Below are 24,156 nucleotides of genomic sequence, written 5' to 3' on the forward strand. Positions count from 1 at the left end.
AAATTAACTCTACAAGCAGCTCTCCCAGCCCTTTAGCTCTGCCGGTTTCTGTGAACCACGTTTTTGATGCTTTGGGTCTTTTTTAAAAATTTGCAATTTATGGGATATAGGGGCCATTTAAGCTATCAGTTGATAAACGACATGTAGAGAATCATCTCCAAATCGAGGGGTGAGAGGGAGGCTCCAAACGGCAAATGTCCCTAAGCAGAAACTCTCTTCTCAGCTAGGCACCCTCGCAAGAAAAAAAAAAAAAAACAATGTAATTGCTCATGCTTCTACAATTTCTTTGTTGCATTTGTTTACTGTAGTGAAACACACATAACAACTTGGAGCATTTTAGGCATTTGTGTGTGTGTGTGTGTGTGTTCAGGGGTACCTTCACAGTGTTGAACAACTAACTGCTCTTCAGAATTTTCTCATTTTACACAGTGAAACTACACACTCATTGAACAGTAGTAAGTTCCCACTCTTCTCCTCCCCCTGCCCTGCCATCATTCTATTTTTTGTCTCTGAATTTGACTGCTGAAGATACAATCTTTTGTTATTTCTTGTTTCACCCAAAAAAGTTGAACTAGCAAAGAGAGTTGCCAACAAAAGGTATTCGGGGTTGAATTCTAGATACTCAGCATTTCATTATTTTCAGCTCAAACACTTGAACTTAAGTCACTTCATTTCAGATGCTAATGCACTAACTTGCCTTTTACTTCTTGGTCTGCAGCTTTTTAAATGGCTTTAGGCTTTTCTAAAGTGAAACTGACTTCCTAAGCAAACGTAATACTGTCATTTTCTTTAAGGAAAAATATTCTTTTAGTATTATATGTATTTATTGAATTACTGGACATTTTGCCTAGAAATAATGCTTTCCTTTTCCATTTTCCTTGTTTAAATATGAGACTACTAATTCTAAGTTCTTATTCAAATCTTGTCTTAGCTGATAAAGACGGGTGGGCCAAGGCTTTATCAGAAGATGTAAAAATACTTTCACAGTTCTGGTTCGAACATTCAAATCAGATCCTGAGTGTCACCAACTGAAAACTCTGCTAAGACCCGATTCCTGAAGAGGCAGGACTTGGTGGGATTTGTGCAGAACAAATATTTCAAAACCCACACACAGTTTTTCTATAACAAGTCTTCCCATGAGCTTTACAAATGCCCCTCTTACGGGCTCATTATGTCTTATCAGCATTGATATTGACTACAGTCATCTGATTGAGGTGTTTTATATCAAGATACTCCCATAGAAAGTTATGGTTTCTCCTTGTAACTAACAAATATTTAGGAGAAGATACTTCGAGATTATGTCAATACCCTGTTTGTCTTTAAACTTTTAGTGTTCAGCTGGTCCTGCCTACAGCCAATTGTCACTGAGTGCTCCAATAATCCTCCTCTATTTCCCTCATTGCTTTTCCATTGATTAAATTCTTTTGTAAAGACGAGCTCTACTCCCATTTTTTGTTACTTACATTAATCTAGACTCAAGTGCCTATATTTTATTTCAAAGGGTATAATTCAAAACTAGTTATTTTATTGCTCAGACAGTTGAGACTGCTTTCATACTCACACACGTATTTAAGATCTATTTATTTATTTGAAACACAGACTGATAGAGAACTGTTGGTTCATTCTCTGGATGTTAACATCCCTGGCTAGGCCAGGCCAAAGTCAAACCCGGAACTCTGTCCAAGTTTCCCGTAGTGAGGCTGAACCCAAGCTTGGACCATTGTTTATGACCTACAGATGCACTATCAGGAAGCTGGATTGAAACTGCAGGGTAGTCAGGACTTGAACACTCCAATATGGGATGTGAGAGTCCCAACAAATGGTTTAACATGCTGTGCCACAATGGTACACTCCCTCTTGAGCACTTCGTTACTTTCTGAAGCCACAAGCTCCTCTAAGCCCTCGCCTGAGCTTGGACTCAAATACTGATAACTGGAAGCCACAGTACGGCTTGCAACTGGGAGTCATTGCTTCTAGGCTCTCTCCGTGGACACAGTTAAGAAATGTGTTATGTATCCGAACCTGACACATACACATATATTTCTATAAACAGTGATAATTCCTGTTATCTATTTGATAATTTTTTCAGTGATATGAACTTCATGCATCTGCAGACACTAGGAAAGCGAGCCATCCTATGACTTTCATCATATCTTGAAATCTACAGTCCTAATGCTGCACAAAACCTTAAAGCATCCTAAAATTTCTTTCTCTCCCCAAACAATCTGGAGACTAAGAGCTGTGCCAGAATCCTGGGATCGGACCTAAGCAGAAGGCTTCTCAAACCTGCCCGGAGCCCATGGACTCACACCCCAACACGTTCAGCTCCAGGGACAATGAATGCTGACTCTGCATTTTTTCCTCCTACGAGCGGGCATACCTGGTGTGTACGAAGCTGCCTTCTCATTTGCAACCAGAGAGTAAATCCATGTGGCCTACCTGGAACTCAGCAAAATCCTAACTTTTACTTAATTGTAAGTATCATAAGTATCAGAATAATGTACTCTGGAGTAGACAACCACACGCAGACCAGAGGACCTGTGATCCTTCCCTGCCTCCAGCTGCTGACTGCAGTGTCCTGCTACAGCTGACCTCTGGAGGCAGTGGTGACCCTGCTACAGCGACCTTGGGAGACAGGAGTGACTCCTGCCACCCCACGTGGGACATCTGGATTGAGCTTTCTATTCTTGGCTTCAGCTGGAGCTGAGTATTTGGGGAATGAATTTATACATGGAAAGCTCTTCCTTTGTCTTTCAAATAAGTAAATAAAAAGTGAAATAATACACTTCCAATTATTACCTAGACAGAAGAACCATAAAAGACTTGTTAAATGCTTATTTTCAACAATTTGAGTTATTTTCCAACTTCTAGGTCATTTTTCTATCTTTGTTTTATCTTAGACAAATATGTTTTAGGATATGCCAACTGACTCATAAATTATATAGCAGAAAGTATCATAAAAGTTAGAAATAAAAGCGAAGAAATTTTACAATAAAGTACTATGAAGAATTTGCATGTTCTTCAAAAAGGATAAAGTTCAAATGCAGTATAATAAATGGGATTTTTCCTACCGTTGAAGGATAACTCTTGTTTGAGAAAGTGCTCCTTTTGTTGTGGATCTGTGGTTTGGAGCTGTCTTCTTTCAGATCTGACAATTCAAAAGAAATACGATTTTCAGTACACACACATTTTAAAAATTCCGAGATAATCTAAGTTGCCAAAACATACACATACGAATAAATTATTTTTTCCTCTTTGGATTCCATTCTCAATATTTGATTCCCCTGAGTTTGCAAAGCTTCTTTTTCTCTTGTAGTAACCAACAGGCCACAAAGTGACTCACCATAATCCACACAGGGATGCAGAATCTTCTTAAAATGATTTTATGAGACATGTATTAGACATGCTTATTTTCCCAGTTAAGTGACTAACATTAGTCAAAGTCCTTTATCTCCTCTATCTTTCATGGCAAATTAACAATGATACATGTAACATTATGCAGACAAGAAAAACTAGATCTTAAAAGGATTAATAATCTGGGAAGATAGATATTAATGAAAGTTATACAATTTATACAACACATTTGCTGAAACATAAATTCATTCTAAATGGCACATGGTTACTAAGCCCAGTTCAAGAGCCACAATCATTCAGACACGGCGCAAAAGATGCCCACCTCCCCCGGGGGGAGGTTTAAAGGGAACATGCAAGAGCAGACTGTAAAGATGCACATCTCTGACTCAGCAAAGGATGAGGGGCCCAAGGAAAGAACCTTGAGTCTTAGCATCCAGGTCTGAACAGCACCAACATGCAGAGCTAACATTCTGCATATTCCCCCCCCACACACACCACACACTCACACCACACTCACGCACACACACACACACACACCACACTCACACACACACTCACACACCCACATACTCACACACACACACTCACATACATACATTCTATTTTTTTTTATTGCTATGCCTTTCAATTTGGAACTCACAAAAACTCTTTTGCTACTTAATACACAGTAAAGGCAGATCGTGGAGATAGATGGTTTTCTCTTCTGCCATTTCTGGTGTGAAGGAATACAAATGGCTGCCAAGCATTCTTGCTTGCTGCTCTAGAATTCTTCAGGACTTGTGTTTGGGAATTGAAAAAGTCAATATCAACAATAAAGCCACTGCTTGTTTTCTGAATGGGACGTGTTCTACAGCCTGAGCTCATCAGTCAGTGCTGTATGCCTGTGTGTTTTGTATTTTTCTGGCTGGGACTTGCTGACCTGTATCCCAGCGATTTACATAAACTCTAGCCTGTTAGTGAAAATGAAAGGGGTATTCACACTAAAACTGAAGTTCATCTGTAATGTTTGTAACACACAAGAAGCAGATTACTATGTTAACATTTTTTCCTTACATTTAAGACAGTAAAAAAAAATGGCTCAACTCTGGAAAAAAGAAAAGAATGTTAATATAGGAAAATTATCTGAAAAGTTAAAGGATGTTGAGTCTAGGTTAAAATCAGACTGTACTAGCTTTCCCTGATAACTGCCGCAACTTCTCTTTGAAACACACACAGATTATAAAGTAGGCAAGCAGAGTCTCCAGAGTTCTGCCTGTCCCTAGCGTGGCACCCTAAGAACCAGCTTCAGCATGGCCTTCAGAATGGCACTGCATCTTAGCAGGTCCGGCTCCAGCCAAGAACCATTGCAGGAGCAGAATACATCCACGACTATGTTCTCTTACGTTCCGTGTCTGGTCAATTAAGTAAGCTCAACTTGTAATCACTAAATGACAGATTTCCCTGTCTGTCCTTTTAAGCCAGAAAACTGGCTGTGAACACAGCAATCCCCTCACACGTCAACAAGACCCCATATTGGTTCACTCAACTGTTTTTTAAAAAATAAATCTAAGTAGAAATAATGTAGGCCAGAGGTAATTTCTTCCGAGTAATTTGCCTGAAATAGAACAAATGATTAAAATCTTAAGAAACAGAAAAGGAATTAACAATGGAAATAACCAAAAACTTATTAAAGAAATTATTTCTCAGCCAAAGCTCTGGGCCTAGATCATTTTTAAAAAAGATTTATCTATTTTTATTGGAAAGGAAGATAAACAGAGAGGAAGATCTTCTGTTTGCTGATTCACTCCCCAAGTGGCCACAACAGCTGAGCCAATCTAAAGCCAGGAGCCAAGAGTCTTGGGGTGTCCTCGACTGCTTTCCCAGGCCACAAGCAGAGAGATGGATGGGAAGCAGGGCTGCTGGGATTAGAACCAGCAACCTTATGGGATCTCGGTGTGTGCAAGGCGAGGACTTTAGCCATTAAGCTACCACGCCAGGTCGACCTAGATAATTTTATAAGTGAATCTCTTTGAAGGTAGGGAAGAGAATTTTCTAGCAATACAAACTGTTTCTGAGCAGAAAAAAAAAGTAGTCAAATTAATTTTTAAAAATAGCACAATATTAAGACCTGATAAAGAACAAAGAAAAAAATATCAGGCCTGCTTAATAATTTCTAATTACAAAGAAAAAAATATCAGGCCTGCTTAATAATTTCTAATTACAAAGAAAGTACTAACTAAAGAATCCAATAACATGCCGATTTCAAACCACCATAATCAAATAGGATTCACACTAGGAAGAAAAAGGAGATCTAACACATATATTAGAAATCTATTAAAACAAGTGTCACAATAGGTCAAATTTTAAACGAAACCATATGATTATTTCAAAAAAGCAAAATAGACTCAATAAAATTCAACATCATCCTCAACAATATTTCTTTTAAAAATGAAAAGACTTTGATAATAAACTACTATCAGATTTATTGTGAAATAAATACCAGAGCCTCATTCCCAAGAGTGTTCCACAGATTACCATTTCCTTAAAATTTTTTCAACAGAAAAGTTTCTATCACAAAGAAAACCGGCATATGTGATTTATTCTGCGAGATTAGTAATTCACACTAGTACTGTACATATTTGGTAAGCATCGCAATTACAGGGGAAAAACGCCACCAACAGTAGCAATCAGCTTAACTCAACTCTGGTTCTCCATTTTCCATGACTTCACCCCTCAGTGCACTGCCCTGTGGTTGCTATTAGCCACTCCTCTACTACAGTCAAGCCTAAGTCATGAGTTACTTTCTGTTTTATTTTTCCAGTGTTGCACTGGCATTTGTGGCTCACCTTGCAAAGAGTGCAGTGTTTGTCAGTTTCTATGATTTCAGATGCTGCCAGCTACTGACTTCAAATTACCACAGTGATGTCACTGAGTGGACAGGAAGTGACCATGCAGGAGCACCCAATGTTATATAGCCTCTCCATCAGACAGAGATGGTGGAAAGAACTTCAACTCCATTAGAACGTGAGGAAGGAAGCTGGAGAATTTACTGTTGTTTGTAAAGTAATTTAAAAGTGCATATGATTCCATTTTTAATAATAACTCCACGTGACAACTAGCTCACTAAAACTTAGCAGAATTTCACAAACAACTCTCCCCAGCTGGCTCCTCTCCCAGCGCCCCCTCCTCAGCAGTGCTCACCACTTCGCCTTTCCCCACTGTTCTGAGTGTCTCCTCCCTTAGCTGTCCTGTTTCCCCTCAGTCTTACTCTATTCCTACTGTTTCAACCCTGTTCTTTCATACCTCTTCTGTCTGATATTTTCTATCGAATGCGTTCTGGAAGTTCTTACCCTGACGCTGTTGGTTTAAGCTCATCACCTATTCACAGCCCCCAACTCTTGTCTCTAACTGTAATTCTTCCTTCAAGAGCTCTGCTCTTCTGACTTTTCTTTGCACACCCCTACCTAAATTTCTTCAGGAACCTCAAACTCAACATCACCAGAATTAAAGACCCATCTTCCCCCTCTGCAGAAATAAAGCAGAAAGATGTAATGTACTCAAGACATTTGCACCACCCTTGGTTCCCTCATAAGATTAAAAGAAATTCCAGGCCCAACCAGTGTCTTTCAAAAATACTTTGAGAGATTTAATTCATACTTACAAGTAACCCATCTGATATCTCTTCCGCCCTTCGTCCCATCTTCTTTCATGCACAACACTCTCAATGTCTCCTTCACCCAAGCTTTCCATCTTCCCGGCTCACTAAACCTCAGATTTCTTCTTTCTCTCCTCCTTAGCACTTAACATAAGTAGCAACTTAACTCTTTCTCAATCAGTTCCTGTCTCCTCATTCACTAAAACTTTATCACAAAAATCTAGGAACTCACCTTGTATTACAAAATTTTTAGGGTTAGGAGGGGGAACTGTGCCATATTAAAAATTTTTTTTCTAATGTGTTGCAGTAAGAAGTGCCTACCAAGAAGTTTCTAGCCTACCAAGTTACAGGTGGTCAGCTCTCTGTAACTATGAGTTCTGCTTTGCAGATTGAAAGGAAGATAAAAAATTTTCCAAAAAAAAAAATTGCATTTGTAGTGAAAATATACAATCTTTAACTATATTCCCTAATAGAATATAAGAACTATTTCCATGGCCAGATGTTGTGTTAGATGATATAAGCAATTTAGAAAGCTCTTGAAGTATTCAAGAGGACATGCATAGGTTATGTGTGAACACTATGCCACTTTATACAACAGACCTGAGTGCACCTTCTACGAGAGGTTCCCGCCCCAAGCCACTGCACACACCAAGGCATGCCTGCTCCACCTTCTACTACAGCAGCTGGATTCTGGTAGAATCCAGACTCAGCAAAGGCCAATTACATTCTTCCCCAGGTTTTCACTATAGCCATACAAAATTCTCTCTTTAAGTGAATTCTACATTCCAAGATGAAAAAAGGAAATAATTTTATTTGGATTAAGAGGAACATAAAACAGAGAAAAGGGAAAGAATTTCCTAACACTGATTGGTTTTAAGTGATGGTGGAGCTACTAAGCATAACTTAGAAAGGCTTGGTGACCTGATTTATCTTGTCAAAAGTAAAAAGAATGAGGTGTTACATCCTCGAGCTACTTGCAATTTAGAAGACATATAAACTGGTCTGCAACAAACTAGAACTAAACATCTGAATATAATTTACGAGGCCCCTGAATATGATTGCACTTGAGTAAATCTAAGATGTAGAAACATGGTGGCGGTGAACATCTCATCCTCTACAAAGCTAAAAACTGAAAAATTAATTTCTTGTGTGAGACAGGTGGCTGGGTTCAGATCGCCTGCATTCAAACCCTAGGTGTGTTCCCCGTCAGGTTATTTCACCTGTTTCTTTTCTTCATGAGATCCTAAGAATAAACACATTGCATGGTTGTTGGAAGGAAATGAGATAATGGATGCTCTGTGCTTGAAATAAAACCTGACACAGAATTCGTGCTTAAAAACATGATACTCAATGGTGAGATGACATTTTGGCACTTGCATAAATTAAGAAACAGTTATAAAGGATAGCTACACACCATGCTGGCTAAGAACTTAAACTATGGAGTGGACTAAAGAGTACACAGAATGAAAAGAAAGCAGTCTTTACACCTAAAACCATTCATTCCTACTTATAAATCAATTGTAAACTTAGGTATCCTTATGAGCGATACCACTCCAAAAAGTTAGAACTAGTTAGGCTCAGGAAGCAGAACGAAGACTGTGGATTTGAATTCTCAGGCAATCACTCTTAGTTGGTACCTGCTGTGCGTCCGCAGTGTTCTGGACAAGGAGGATAGAGAATGAACAAGACAAACACTCTAGCACTCGTGGGACTGCACACGAGGAGCTGTAACAGAAAGCAGACCCTGAAGGACTACCTGCTGTATCCGCTGTGTGGAAAAGACGACAGAACATTAAGCTGCCAAGGACCAACAGGAGTTGCCTTCAGTTCAGAGTCCTGACGAGTGGTTCAGGGGGCACGGTTTACCCAGCTCCTCTGTTACTTTGAGGATTAGTGATTCAGTACTTTTTAAAACATATTTTTTAAATGATATCCAATTTTATTTTGTCTCAAGAAAGATCAGCATAAAGACTTTGTTCATGCTAAGTTCAGAATAAAAACTTGCCATTTCATCATATTATTAGTAGGTAAAAATACACTTACTTCTATATTATAGTTACAGACGTAACCTAAGAAAAGATGTTAGGAATGGGAAGCAGAGAGGAAAATGAAAGATGATCAGAGGCAGAGGAACAGAGATGGAGAAAGGAGAAGTTTACAGAAAACACAGCGAATGAATAAGGAGGGAGTATTAGGAACCAAACAAAGAGCAAGACTTGAAAGCAACATGAGATGAAAGTGGAGAAAAAGAAAGAAGATACAAAAAGAGGACTGGCCCAGAAATCCGGACTAGTCAGAGGTAACACCCTCCTCGGGTTTACGTGTCACTTTTACTTAAAGGTCTATTTATATTGAAGAGTTACAGAGAGGGAAAGACAGACATCTTTCAACTCTTGGTTCACTCCCCACATGGACACAATGGCTGGGATGGATGAGACTGGAGACAAGAGCTTCCTCTCATACGGGTGGCAGAGGCAAAGCAGTGGGGCCATCTTCCTCTGCGTTCCCAGGCTATTAGCTGAATTAGGAGCTGAGCAGCTGGGACTTGAACTGTGGTTCAGATTTCGTGGCAATACTGCCGAAGGCAACTTCACCCACCAGCTCACAATGCTGTCCCCCCTCTGATCCAATTCTGCACCCTTACTTTCAGAGTGAGAGCCAGAATAACCATTACCGATAATTTAAGTATTAAGAAATTAAGAGGACACCAAAATCATTCAGTCAAAAAATACTCAGACTAGTAATCATGTGTAAATGCTACGTGAGGGGAGCAATCTCTGTCTTCCCAGGGCTCACATGTCCCCACTCCTGCACCCACGTCCATACCATTCTCTGTTTGAAAAGCTTTATCGATAAACCCCCACCTGTACCGAAGACTTTCAATAAATATTTACTGCATACCTATCTAAACTTCCATCAAAATGCTACATGTTTTAATAAAAATCATAAATTGTTTAAAAATGCACAATGAACAGGTGCAGTTTTGACCAACTATTCTACTTGACATGAAATTTTTCTTCTGCAGCTGGCATTTTTCCTACCTGACTCATAAGCACTCCTTATTGGAGCTAAACCAATTCCAAGGGTAGGGGTTCGCCGGCCACTCGGACTCAGATTGTGGTGTCTGGGTAACTTAGTGTCAGAGTAGCTGAGTTCAATTCCTAGTTGTGACTCCAACTTCCTGGAGACCATGGGAGGCAATGGTGCTGCTTCATACGGGATCCTGCCCACCACATAAGACCCTGGATTGAGCTCCCCACTCCAAAACATTGCTTCTCCATTGTGGCCACGTACGGATTAAGTGAGAGTACAGGAGAGCCCCTGCTCTGTCTCTCTTTCTCAAGTCAACTCTTTTTTTTTTTCCTTTTGAATTTTTTTTCTTCTTTCTCGTTTTAAATTTGTTTTTTAATTTTAATATTTAAAGAGAATAGATTTCAGGTATCTAAAAGCTTTTTAAATATTGAGATTTTTCCCTAAAAACATAGTCAGGATAAATATTACTCTTGTGGGTATCTAAGTCTTCCAGATTCAAGTGCAATTAATCTATGATCATTCTAGTGGCAAAATGTGGACAGTAAGGTAACTATGTCAAATAAATTTAACATTAATTTAAACTTTCAAATAAATTTAACATTTACTTATTTAAACTTGCACTCACATCAATATGGCATCCAAAGAAACATCTCACAAAAAGCAGTCATGCCAGTTCTTAATCAACCATGACATCACATCACAGAACAAAAATGATTTAAAGGTCAGCAGCTCCGCTCTTACTATCTAACTCACTTTTGAAGAAATTTGCATTACTTGCAAAAAATACCCCGTGAAAGAGGAACTTACTATAAATATTAAAGCTGGAAATATAAGACTGGCTGAAAGGCCATTAGGGATTAGTGTGTTCTTTAAAAACAAAAGAACTGTGGAACTATAAGATACATTGAAAGTTGAATTTACATGAAAATCTGAGTCAACATAATTACAATTATGGATGAAAGCGGTCAGAAAGTTAGTATCCATTGGTGTTGTAATAGTTACAAGAACGATGGTCTACGAGGTTAATGAGACAGAACAGGGAATCACCTTATCTTAAGAGTTGGAGACTTAAAAAATCACCTACTTCAGTCTCCAACCAAAGCAAGACTTCCGGACAGTCATGAGAACTCCGTACACATCTGATGACACAGCACTCACTTTCCCACTGCTGCACGGCTACACTTGCACCATGCTGAACTGCACTTCCCTTTCATTTCTAGAAATTCTTTGAGAACACACTGTCTATGTGATACAGGGGAAGGGATTAGCCTGTCCTGCCCTTTGCTACATAGCCATAGCATCTGGCGCAATACATGCCACACAATGAGGGCACCATACAAGGGATGAATGCCCTTGGGCTCAGTCACCAGATCCTCTCAGCTTGTCCCTGATGGCCTGGCCTCTATAGCCAGACTGCTACCTCTCGGGGTTTGCATCAGCAGGGACTCGGAGGCAGGAGAGTGAGCCACTATTCAGGCCCAGGTACTATGAGGTGGGACACTGGTGGTTTAGGCACTAACAAAAATTTTAAAACATTTACCCGTAAGTCTATTCTTACCCCATGCCAGGTCTGCAATGAACAGCCTCTACACCCATGGCACCACTCTTCCCTGCTCGTCCCCTTCATCCATACAAGCCCCACTCATTTTATGTTCAGATTTTGCAATGGCTTCCTGACCACTCTCCTTGCACAGGACTGCCAAGTTAATCTTCTGATTAAATCACCTCACCCCTCTTCTTAAGACCTGGAATCTCTCCATTCCTTAAAAGATAAAACCCCACACTCCTTTACCTGCATTCCAGAGCCCTTCTCATCTGACCTGAAGCCTACATTTCAAACCAAATTTTCCCCCATCACAGCTATACTCTTCTGCTTTAAAGTGGTTCATCTCTGAAAAACCTCTTCCAACTCTGCTTAGTCATTAGTCCAGGTTTTTCGCCTGTTTTTAATCCTGGAGATTTCCCCCCTTCCTTTTGAATATATCAGGATGAAAGTTTGCATTGTTTTAAAACTTAGGGTAAGATTCACAAGTCAGAAAAAAAAAAACTGTGTTAGTGTGTACAATCTAGTGGGATTTAGTACATTTTAGAGCCCTGCAGTCATCCCTTGTGGTTCCAAACGCCTCACCATCTCCAGAGGCAATCCTGTGCCCATTAAGCGGTCACTGCCCTTCCCTTTGGCACCAGCCCCCAGTGGCCACTGACCCGCCTCCCGTCTCCACAGATTCATCCACTCTGGATATTTCATTCAATGGTATCATATTTTGATTTCCCTTTTTTAACTGAGTGTTTTCTTAAGGCTGTCCTGTCAATCCCTGAACTTGTGAAGTTGGCTTCAATGCGTCCCTTCTGTATAAGGCCTTTCTTGCCATCCCCTCCATTGCACACCTGTCTTTCTTGGAATGTTGGCAGTACTCACTTCCTGCCTCACCTCTTTTCAGCCCTAATCATGTACTACTGAGAATTGTTGGTTTACCATTTTGACATCCCTTCTAGTCTTAGGCTGATTATAAGCTCCTAGCTTCGGGGGCTTTGGTGCCCACTTTTGTGCTACAGGGTACATAATGTGTGTGCAATTCAGTGTGTCTGCCAGAACATGAAGGAAAAATAAAGTAAGAAAACTGAAGTCTGGGTGATCAATGAGAGACAGCCTCCAGCCTGTGCCAGTTCTTCATCCTTCCTTTCAGCACCTTCTCTCGGAAGTGTCTAGTAGGGCACTTGTTTGCCCTAGTAGCTGAACAGGTGTGGAAGATGGCAGGTTGCCCAAGGTGGAGAGGGTGCAAGTTCCCTGCATTGATCTTCAGCTCCATCCACAGATGAAGGCCTACCAAGAAGAGTGGGCGTCAAGAGATGTCCCAAGACCAGACACACCCATCTGCTTTTGTTTTTCTAGGTAAGTCAGTTTCTTTGGTATTTAGAGTTGAAGTTTCTCATCAACACGTGTCTGTCCTGCAGATGGAGATCACTATTTTGTGATTCACACACAAAATAGCTGAACAGTTCTTTCATATGGTGTTAGAGATTGAACAGGACAGTGTTTTATCTACACGTCATGGAAAGCTTAAAAAGAAAGTTTTACTTTATGTATAATTAGTAAGTATGAATATATTTTATATTAGATAACATTATAAACTTTCCTCCAGCTGTACTAAACAGAACTGTTATAGTAACCACTGGAACCCTCAAACAAAAATGTGAAACAGTGCTGTGCCCCTTAGGCTATTTACAAAAACCTGTTCTTCTGACCAGAACAGCTAAGACCCAACGCCGAACGCTGAAGTCTGTAATTAACATTGTTTTCCTTTCATATCCCACTTTGCCTGCTTCAGAAAAATAAAATGTAAATTTCTTCTGGCATTAATTTCATATGATTATGTGTCATAAAAATGTTACATAAAATAGAAATTTACATTTTCAAGAGCAACTTAGGAAATTCCCTGAGAATAGAGAGGAGAGCCACACTGAGAATTAGATGTAAGTGATGCTAAATAAAAAGCACATTTTCCCTGAAAGTCAAATCAACTTGAAAAGTACAATGGTACCTTGGAAAATTTATGGAAAAACTGAATTAAAAATTTCTTTTGGTGCAAGACCAAATTTGAAATTCAAGCTTCTTTCATTAAAGTATTTTTCATGAATGTTAGATGATCCTTTAAATGTATAGATGTCAAAGATTTTCTCTATCAAAATAAGCTTTTCAAATCCATTTCCCACAAGCATTTTGCAGCACACGTGTACTTACAGTGCACCTATTGCCCGTTCTGTAGGCTGGGAGTGAGGGGAGCTGTGCAGCACATGCAGAGGGAAGAATGACAAGAACTACCACACACATCCCCAATCCCCAGGAATTAACAATTTTGCTGGGCACGTAGAACTTTGTACATAAAAATTTTTATACACAGCAGAAAGAATAGTGGGTAATACAGAACTTGGAATACATTAAATAACTATGTACCTGCTAAGACTAAAATTAGTTTGCATTTTCTGAAATCAAAAGCTAGTGGCCAGGATATTTTTTTATACACATGTCATAGGATAAAAGAAATCAACCTGACATTTACAGTTTTAAAGTTTACAATGAAGCTGTCTACGGTCACTCAGTGACTCGCTCCACTCTCACTGAGCTGTGACTCTTTGCCCCCTCACTGCTAGATGTTGGCACAGCATAGTCTCCAAACTAAGGAGCTCTGATGTCGCCAGTTACAGAGGCTGCTTCCTGTAAAGATATCTAATACTGAAAAGCAGCGTTCATTTAGTAAATGTTTTTAGAGCTTATAGAATAAACAAATCTTCGTGAAATTCACAAACCCTGAACGTTTTGGCTAGATGTATATTGAGTTACATCCAATATTACATGGCACTGTATATACAAAGATACCTCTAAAAGTTCATTGGAAAATGGAAGTAAAGTTTACTTAGATGCAAAAGTATAGTGAAATCTAGTTATAGTTTTTTCATAACATGCATTTTCCATAAACTTGTAAAAGACATCCCATATGGAAGGATTAATTATATTAACCTTAATATAAATAATATCTCTCATATAAATTCCATTAAGACCTATTTACCTTATCATTTCCCTCTCCTACTCCTATTTTGTTGTTGAAAATGTATTTCTATGTGGTATCTCTTGTAAATTTAAACACTGAACTTAAATGATAGACTGTGAATAGAATTTTTAGTTTTCTAAAGTGTACCGTTAAATGCATAACACTCAACCTATTGATTGCACCATAATCTACTTATTCATTCTCATGTACTGAATACTCAAGTTACTGCTCACTATTGATTCTTATAACAACGTACTTATAAAAGTTTTTTTAAGCTATGCCTGTATTTTAGAAGCCCCTGGGTTTCATGTTGTTTCTGTAGGTTTTAGAAACCAAGTACAGAGTCTAGCATGATGGCTCAGTGGCTAAATCCTCGCCTTGCACACGCTGGGATCCCACACGGGTGCTGGTTCATGTCCCAGCTGCTCCACTTCCCATCCAGTTCTCTGTTTGTGGCCTTGGGAATACAGTAGAGCCTTGGAACCCTGCATCCATGTGGGAGACACGGAAGAGGCTCCTGGCTCCGGATCAGCTCAACTACAGCCGTTGTAGCCACTTGGGAAGTGAACCAGTGGATGGAAGATTTTTCTCTCTATCTCTCCTTCTCTCTGTAAATTTGCCTTTCCAATAAAAATTTTAAAATCTTAAAAAAATATAGAAACAAAGCACAAAGTGAAACATGAAAAAGAAAAACTTCAGATGCAATGCTGCAGTATACGCCCAACGAAGCTTATATTTTAAGTTCCACTCTACTCATCCTACCCAATAAAAGTCTTTGTGTAGAATTCTCTGCCTATGTCTTTGGACAAGGTCCGAGGAACAGGAGTATAGCTTCAGAGTGCACCACACACAGTCCAGCTGTTTCCTCAGAAGCCCAAGTGCACAAACTAAATCAGACACCAGAGAGGTGAGAATAAAAATTTCTTTAATGTCAGTATCACAGAATTTCAGAATTCAACAAGATAAACAATCAGTAGAAAAGGTATGCTTTCTATTACCAAACTGGATTTGAGGTTCAGCAATCACTGTGCTGTAAATCTGCTTAACATGAACCAGAGCTCTAGCGCCCCTAAGGAATCTCATAAAATCCTGTCGGACTTCTCCTACAGACTCAGGATTCCTAGCAAACACTACATGGTAGAGAGGGCCAGATCCTGGGTCGAAGAAGCAAACCAGTGAGCCTCTCTTGACACAAGTTTACTAATAACACAGAGACTTTGTAGGTACTGAAACAATGAGCCAAAAGGGGTGATTTCACAGGATGGTCCTGAGAGATTCTGTGATTGGGAAGAAATGCAGAGATGAACTGAAGCACAGAGCAAGGCCTACTACAACTAAACACACAAAACACCTTGATAAATTAGGGGCTCCAAACATCAGGAGGGATGCCAGAATCACCTTCGAACAGAGCTTCTAAACAACACTCTACATCAGAATCTGTAGCACCAGCCAGATGGGCTCCACCCCTAGAATTTCTGATTCATTCGGGTTGGGTACAGCCCAATATTTCATATTTAAAAACAAGTTTTAGATGCTACTGCTGGTCCCAAGATCACACTTTGAGAACTACTGCCTTAGATATATTTATTTGTTTTTAAAAAGCATTTCTTAAAAGCCTACTAAGCTGGCAAATGTATAACATTCTGTCAGTATTGGCCTTTAAGGTACCAATATCTCTATTTTCCAGATAATGAACTGATCTAGTAATAAACAACAACAAATCTGAACCCTGTTGAATACAGAGTCTTAAAATATATTATACTGTTTTTAAATAAAATCGGTGTGTTTTTAATAAGTTCCAAATGCTTTAGGAAAACATTTAGTAATCCTACATTCTCACAGACTTGGATATTTTCTTTGCTCTTCTGGATTATATTGACACATGCAAATAATTTTTAAAGCTTCATTTGTATTTATATTATTCATATTTTTGCTCTTTTTATAAACCCTATCTACCACATAAAATAGGAACAAGAATATAGGAGTACTTTTGCATATTGTAATCAAAATCTCGTCGACACAGGTAATTAATCAACTGACAGAAAAGTATAACATTTATGAAGGTAAGACCTTGAGCCTGTTTTACTTCATACATTTTAACATGACTAAAAAAAAACAGGTGACATGTGAGCCATGCATCTACTTGTGGATCAAGAGGGCGTCCCACACGTAACGGTTAGATACTACTAATCAGCTGATTCAGAAAACCAGTGAACTTGCTTTTGAGGTAACTACTATGCTTCTGCTCCCAATAGGCATGGATTGACTTACCACAACTAATTTCGATTTTTAAAAAAATAAAGAATAAAGAAAGAAAACCTGACATTTTATGATTTTTGGCTCTGCCAAAAATTAAGCATTGTTCATACTTTTTTGGCACAGATTTTTCTGAAATGATAAAAAAAAATCTGATTTCAATCTATTGAGAAGCTGTTCTAAGCATCTGGAAGAAGTAACTCTTGAAGAGATCTGACAATGTAGATTAAGAACAGAGAAAAAGAAAACACAGTGAAGAGGTGCGATTCATCGATCTGATCTCGTTGACCAACTACTACCTCTTAACTCTAATTTTTGAAATATTTCTAAAGTCAATTGATGATTCAGCATGATTGCTTGCTATGAGGTAACATGGTTTCAGGAAGATTTGCAATTTGCCTTTTTTTTTAAAAGAGGAAAACAAAGGCATGTTGAGTGAATGTATCTTTCACTGCTATTACAAATGGCCATTTAAAAAAAAAAGAATTGTTTAGTGTTATTGGAAAGGCAGATATACAGAGAGAAGGAGAAGCAAAGAGAAAGATCTTCTGTCTGTTGGTTCACTCTCCTAGTGTCCACAATGGCTGGAGCTGAGCTGATTCGAAGCCAGGAACCAGGAGCTTTTTCCGAGTCTCCCACATATGTGCAGGGTCCCAAGGCTTTGGGATGTCCTTGACTGCTTTCCCAGGCCACAAGCAGGGAGCTGGATGGGAAGTGGAGCATCTAGGACACAAATGGCGCCTGTATGGGATCCTAGTGCATGCAAGGCGAGGACTTTAGCCGCTAGGCTACTGTGCTGGGCCCACAAATGGCCATTTTCATATCTGGTTTTATGGGACTGGCTTATAGGGAAATGGAGACATACATGGCTATTTTTGTCTTCTGCTCACCTATCCTTTCAAATTGCAAATGTTTTCCATTGCTTAAAAGTCTTATTTTCATGTAATAAGGAACCAAACAACAACAACAAATCTTTCAAATTTTTACTGATGGTTAGTGACTTAACATTGCCAGAAATATTGCCATTCTAAACATGAACTCCAGGCCTTCAAATGACAGACATTTTTAGAGGGAGGTAGAATGACAGCTGAAGAGGTGGGGTGGAGGTGAAGGAGTTCTTTCTAGGACTTCATCAGCACACTTCGGCAGTACAACAGCTCTATTTCCCCGTTGCTCTCACTGTAAAGGGGAATTTATTGCTTAAGCACACAGGATGAAAGAGTAACCTCTTTCCACTCCCTTTGCGTGATTATTCGGTCCTGAAATAACTTAGAGCACCAGAGAAAATAACAACGCCGAGTGGCAGCTTCAGAATGTAGAGTTATTGTAACATCCTCCAATGTCAGGGAAAAGCCAGCCCTGTTTTCAGGGCTGTGAGTGGCAGCCCCTCAGCCTGCCGCCAGTGGGCAGCGAGGACACAGCTGTTTCCCGCCCACAGAGGGTACTTCCCCTCCCTCTGTCTCCCTCCCTGCTACCCTCTCCTTATCTGTGGCACACTGTGAAGGACTTCTCAGCCCAGGTTTATGCTAATCTGAATACTTCCCACAAAGATAATCTGTCTCAATGTTTTATGCACATACTATATTTCTAGATCAGTCCACTAAGATTAAAAAAATGTCTGGAGCAATTAAAACTGGCAGTGAATTTCTTTTCTAAAGTAAATGAAGTAGAATAAAAATGTTTCCTAAATATATACTGATTCAAATTGAACTATTATACTATCTAGTTTAAATCCTGATGTGAAATTCAAAATCTCTACTGTATTGGATTCAAGTTGCACTGTCTAAGGACTCCTTTCCTTTATTCAAGTATGTAAGAAAACGCAGCAGGGACAGAAAACCCCTGCACTCTGTATCTACAAAGCTGTTCCAACTGAAACAACCTGACCACTGCAAGAGGCAAAGGTGTGGGGCACGGACTCCCTGCTGCATATCCCCAGAGGGAAATCCAGAGAACGCGGGACACTCACTGCACCTACCCCACCAGCTGGAGCCTTCCCTTAGCTCCCAGCTCAGGCTCTATAACAGCCAGCACGCTGGTTGACCAGTATACTGCAGTTCCAGCTCAGAGAAGGTAGGAGCGGTCCTCCCTGACTACCCAACACCGGGCATATGGCATCTTTTGCAACTTAAGCTGTAGCTCTCTCTGATCGCCAAAGTATTGCTTAAGACAGGCCTCCTGCGTGACACATTCAGTCCAAGACCCTTACGTTCTTATATGGGACAAATTTCACAATACAAGGTTATTTCAAAAAGTTTGTGAGAAGTGGAATTAAAGGATATTTCAATACAAAAAAAAATTTTGAAATTCACGCATATGTAGTCTAAAAATGTTCATTAAAAAGTGCACATTATGAAAAACAATGTGGACTTATAAATTTTTTTCACTCCAATAAATTTCTCCTTTAATTCCACTGTCCAAGAACTTTTTTCAGTACCCTGGTGATATTGTCATTAATAATTCATAAAGGTAATTCAAAATTATTTGGATGGTAGATGGCTAACTATATATTTTCCTATTTGCTACTACTAAATGGGTGGGAAATTAGGAGGTACATTATCTCATCAAGCCACTAAAAGTGTATTATTATTATTATTATTTCTTGGTTACTCCCTATTGAAAGAGGCCCAATTTGACTGACTTGCACAAGTTGTTGTCCAGTCTTCTGGATTATGCCACTAAACTACCTTTTCATCTGAAGTACTAGAGGCCTTACTATAACACAAGCTCAGATCATTCACGTCAAGGACTCACAGGTAAGTTATAACAATACGGAAGGAACAAAACTTTACAAAAGAAAAACAAAATCTGCACCTCCCAGACATATCAGATGTACAGCATCAACCCAAGAAGATCAGAGATGAATAAAATCAATCATTACACTGATTTTTATCCAAAGTCGTCAGGGACTACATAATTTTGCATCAAAGAATGGGGAAATATTCTCAGAAACATTTTATGAATTGATCACTTTCTGACAAGCATTATCTTCATTCTTAATAATCTCAATGTTAGTAGTAAGGGTGACGTGGTAACATTTGTAAACGAGTTCATTATGACATAACTAACCATAAATGTTCTCTTTGGACAGTTCAATTAAATTCAAGGTCACATCATGTAAGATACACGTTTAAGATACACATCGTTTAAGAGACATTTTCCATGAACTTTTTGAAGACCCTCTGATTATTATTATTATCACTGCTAGATGTTCATTGTAACATTCTCGAGTGTTTTCCCTAAACTATGGCCCACTGTATTTCCTTCTAAGTACTTACTTAAGCATCTTATGAAAAATAAAATTTACCATTGCATTTTATTAAATAATAGTTTAAAAATTTACCATTATACCACCACCAAATCAATGTTTGTATTGTGAGAAAATATAAATAGCAAAGAAGAAACTCTAGATCTCACACAGTCTTAAATCTCACACACTGTTAAAGAGCTAATCCACAAGTGCTAAACTGGGTCGCTCCAGGCTTGCAAGCTGGTCACCAACACAACTTACTGTTCTTTCTTGCTTCTAATTTAGATCAGTTCCAAAACACCTTTGGACATAATTAAAATCACTGCCCTTTACACTGTTTTTAGGGTTAAGACTCGAAGCAAGCAACAGCTACCAGGAAAACATAAAAACCTGGTTAGGAGCCGTCTGCCCGTCTGGCTGGGGGCACGCACTTCCATTGGAGACCAGTGCCTCACACCAAGTGTTCTGGATTAGTGACTTTTTACAAGTTTTCTACTAGTATTTACTTACTGGAATCCTATGAAGCCAAAAACTTTATCCAGCACATTCGCCACACCTTATGACACATATTTTCAAGTTCAAGTAACAATGAATTCAGCAGAAAGACACCCACAAACTATAATGATCAACATTTTTGCCCTATGTTTTGGATATATTCAGCTTCATGAAACAAGTGAAAGTAGGAGTCAAATATATAAAACATTCTAAAAATACTATTTAACACATTTCCCCCACTGCATATAAGCCTTTTGTTATAATTTCATAATTTGAAAATTAAACACAACATATTTTTAATACTTGCATATGTTTTCACAACAGTACCATAGTTTTCATGCACAAAGTATCCTGGGAATTAAGGTTGCTGACAAACATTTCTATCTCCAGAGAGGTTTATAAAAGAGAAAATAAGTATTTCTTTATGTTTATATAATTTACTGATTCAAAACCAATGGCCGTGGTCAGTAATCCATTAACTGAGAGTCTTAAAGTCATCCTTTTTCCCCCTGAATAAATTGCAAATGTTATAGGGATTTTAAAATCAACAGTGATTTTTAAAAGGTACTCTATTTTTTTAAATTAGTTTTGAAACATATGGAAATAAACATTAAGGAAACTAATCGCTTCAAATAAAATATTGCACCTAATTATTAAAAACAGCAGTTGCAAAAATATTTTCAAAACATTCGTATTGAATAAATATAACAAATTTACATTTTAGTTGCTGTATATTTCAGTTTTAACAAAAAAAGTTTAGAATTCCACAAAATGTTATACTTCACTCATGCCGGGGATTTACAGAAAGTATCCTAAGATCTAGACTCAGAGTCTTAAACAGTAAGAAGTTTTTGACTTAAGAAAAACCTCATCCATTTTTTTCCTCTTAAAAAATGTGGCAAAAGACTGCAATGCCATCAGTGGACTCCTAAGAGCTTTCAGTTGAAGACAGAAATATCAGCAAGTTATATAGCAAAAAATCATGTAATTTAAATAAAGGAGAAAATGCCAAGTAAAATGGATGATTTGGTAACAAGCTCCACTTTGCGATTGATGTAACCTTAAACTTTCATACATAAACATAAATAAGAATTCTGAAATGACTGGTAACTAACTCCAGAGTGGATCTGATGGGATTTACCCAATAGGGACGTTGTTTTACAGCTCAGGCGACTCCTGTGGAATCTCACGCCCAAGGCTCGTGCTCAGCATCTCTGGGCGTTCCTGCGCAACTCCAAGAAGAGCAACCGAGCAAGCCACAGCGCATGACTGTCAGCCCCACGCCACTGGCTTTCCGTGGGCCTCCACGCCCAGCCGCAGGTGGCAGGCCGCAGGAGGCACCTGCGAGGTGAGGGGCTCGGCGCTGGTCCTCCCCGAGGGAAAGGCGCCCACCACTCTCAGCGACCCCCTGACAACCCAGAATGCTACAAGCAGCTGAGGGAAAAATCAAGAACTTCAGAGTCAAGAACTTCAGCCACAAGAACCACACAACTTCATCATCCCGTCCAGCTTTGTCTTCAAAGGAGAATTTACCAAAAATTAATCTTACAGTTTGTCCCAAGGAAAAAAACCCTTAGTTCCTTCAGGCTACTACACGTCCAGTTTTTTTTTTTTAATGGCTTATTATCTCCCAAGATAACTGACACTAACATTCCCACTTTCAGCCTGAGACACCAACGATTTAGGTCCTTAGAGTCAAACCACAGCACATGGGGAAGGGGGAACCGTGGTCATAAAGGGGGTGACAGTCCTGCGAACCAAGGACGCCATCACCCACTCCTCCACCAAGGGGCCAAGCAGGCGAGGCGACTCACCTCAGCAGAGCGAGGCGACAGGAAGACCTGAGCAGCTCAGCCTTCGGATCCCCGGCGGAGGCGGAGGCCCTCGCCTTACCTACAGCTGACCTTATATAAAAGCGGCAGCCGGGTTACTCCCAGTTTCTGCCTCCTCACCTTAGGCTCCTCCCCAAATACCGAGCCATAAAGGACCACAGCTCCACGCCCGCCGGCCACCCCCACGCCGGGGCACGGGGCTCCACGCGGTCCCCCGCGCCATCTCCAGGCGCCCCATTAGTAGCCCAGGCTGACGAGGATGGCCCGCGCGGCACGCGCCGGAGCCCGCCACGCGGGGCTTTACCTAGCTACACCTGGAGGCCCGCCTGAACGCCGAGGAGCCGGCCCACGCCTGCGCCCCCCGGCTGGCACGCGGCCGGCGCGGAGCCTCCAGGGCACTCAGGCTCGCGGAGACTCGGGGTGTCGCCGCGCGCGTCCCCACAACCCCAACCCACCGACCTGTCACCGCCATCCGCACACAGTCTCCTCAGTTCCGGGGACCGAACGCGAGCTCCCCGGACTGGCCCCACGCGGAACCCGCGCGCCTCCTGACTGGTCCCCCGCTTCCTCTCCACCTCCGCCCGGGACGCGAAGCTCGCGCTCCCCCGGGGATTCCCTGCACCCTTGCATCCACACCAGGGATCAGGACCCTCGGGACCGTCCGCGAGCGGTCCCCGCGCCTCACGTGGGGCCCCGGCCCTCCATCCAAGTTCTGCCCCCACGTAGGACGCGACCCTCAGTCCAAGTCCCCTCCAGCCCGAGCCTCCATCACCCTGTCACGGGCGACCCGTCAACTACAATCCTCTCCCGCCATGACCCCCTCGTCAGCCCGGGTTCCCTCAGCCAACCCCCCTTCCGCCCCTTCCGTCGGTCCGCTACCCCTCACGCCCAGATCCCACCTTCCCCCGTGACGGCTTCGCGCGCCCCGTCCCTTCGCGTCCTCCTGCCCCGCGCGGGCCGTGTGGCCGGGTCGTCGCCGCCGGGCACTCGACTCTGACCTGAGGCGGCGGCGTGGCGCCCGCTCCGGTGTCCCCGCGGCTGACCCGAGCGCCCCAGGCGGCGGCTGCGGCTCGGACTCCGGCTGGGAGCGCGGGGTGGGCCGCGCCTGCCCCGCGGCGGAGCGGGCCCGTGGCCCGGAGCGGGGGCGGGCACGGGGCGGGGGCGCGCTCGGTCGAGGGAGCGGTCGGGGCTGGGCGCTGCCGCCGCGCGCGGGAGGGTCTGAGGCGGCGGCCGGCACCCATTACCTGCGCTGGTCCGCTCCCCACAGCGGCCGCTGGGAGGCGGCCCGGGAGCTGGTCCCATCGCACAGAAGGACCCGGAGCCCGGAGGGATGCGGGCGGTCCGTGAAGAGCTGGGCTTAGGGCGTGGGTTCCTGACGCTGCGTCGCTCAGCGTCGGGGAGACGGGGTACCCCGAGATGTTGTCCGCAATTAATTAAAAGATATTTAGGATTACCTGGTTGTTTTCTTAGGAACCGACCGAGTCGCATGCGGTCGACACCGTCCCTTGCGTTTTGTAACTTTACAAAGTGGCCCGACTTGTCATCATTAGAAGGAGAGTTTTGAACTCGGTAAACAGAATCTCTTTCAGGATTCTTGGGTGGTTTACACAGCAGGGCCCGGGCACGTGGGGTGGGCGTGGGTTTGAGAAGCGGTTTGGCGGTGGGGCCTGGCAGCCTCTCCTCGCGCCGCGCGCGCGCTCGCTCCTGAACCACCCGCGGGACGCCGAGGAGCGGGAAGCCGCGGCCCTCTCT

General features: G+C 41.5%; 1 protein-coding gene across 4 annotated transcripts in view; it reads right to left on the bottom strand.

Annotated features, from left to right (window-relative positions):
- Positions 1–23,910, bottom strand: part of PPARG (peroxisome proliferator activated receptor gamma) — a 123,457-nt gene extending 99,547 nt beyond the window's left edge. Inside the window, exons 1-2 of one of the 4 annotated variants that reach the window (XM_058678412.1) lie at positions 23,859–23,910; positions 3,072–3,148 (exon numbers count right to left, since the gene is read on the bottom strand). The gene's annotated coding sequence lies outside the window, so the exon portion shown is untranslated. Of the gene's footprint in view, positions 1–3,071; positions 3,149–22,386; positions 22,466–23,303; positions 23,549–23,858 lie in introns of those variants that run through there. The other 3 variants (XM_058678411.1, XM_058678413.1, XM_058678410.1) reach the window with 3 other exon arrangements.
- Between the last annotated feature and the right edge of the window lie 246 nt (positions 23,911–24,156).

Source organism: Ochotona princeps, chromosome 21 (genome assembly GCF_030435755.1).
Source record: "Ochotona princeps isolate mOchPri1 chromosome 21, mOchPri1.hap1, whole genome shotgun sequence".
NCBI lineage: Eukaryota > Metazoa > Chordata > Mammalia > Lagomorpha > Ochotonidae > Ochotona > Ochotona princeps.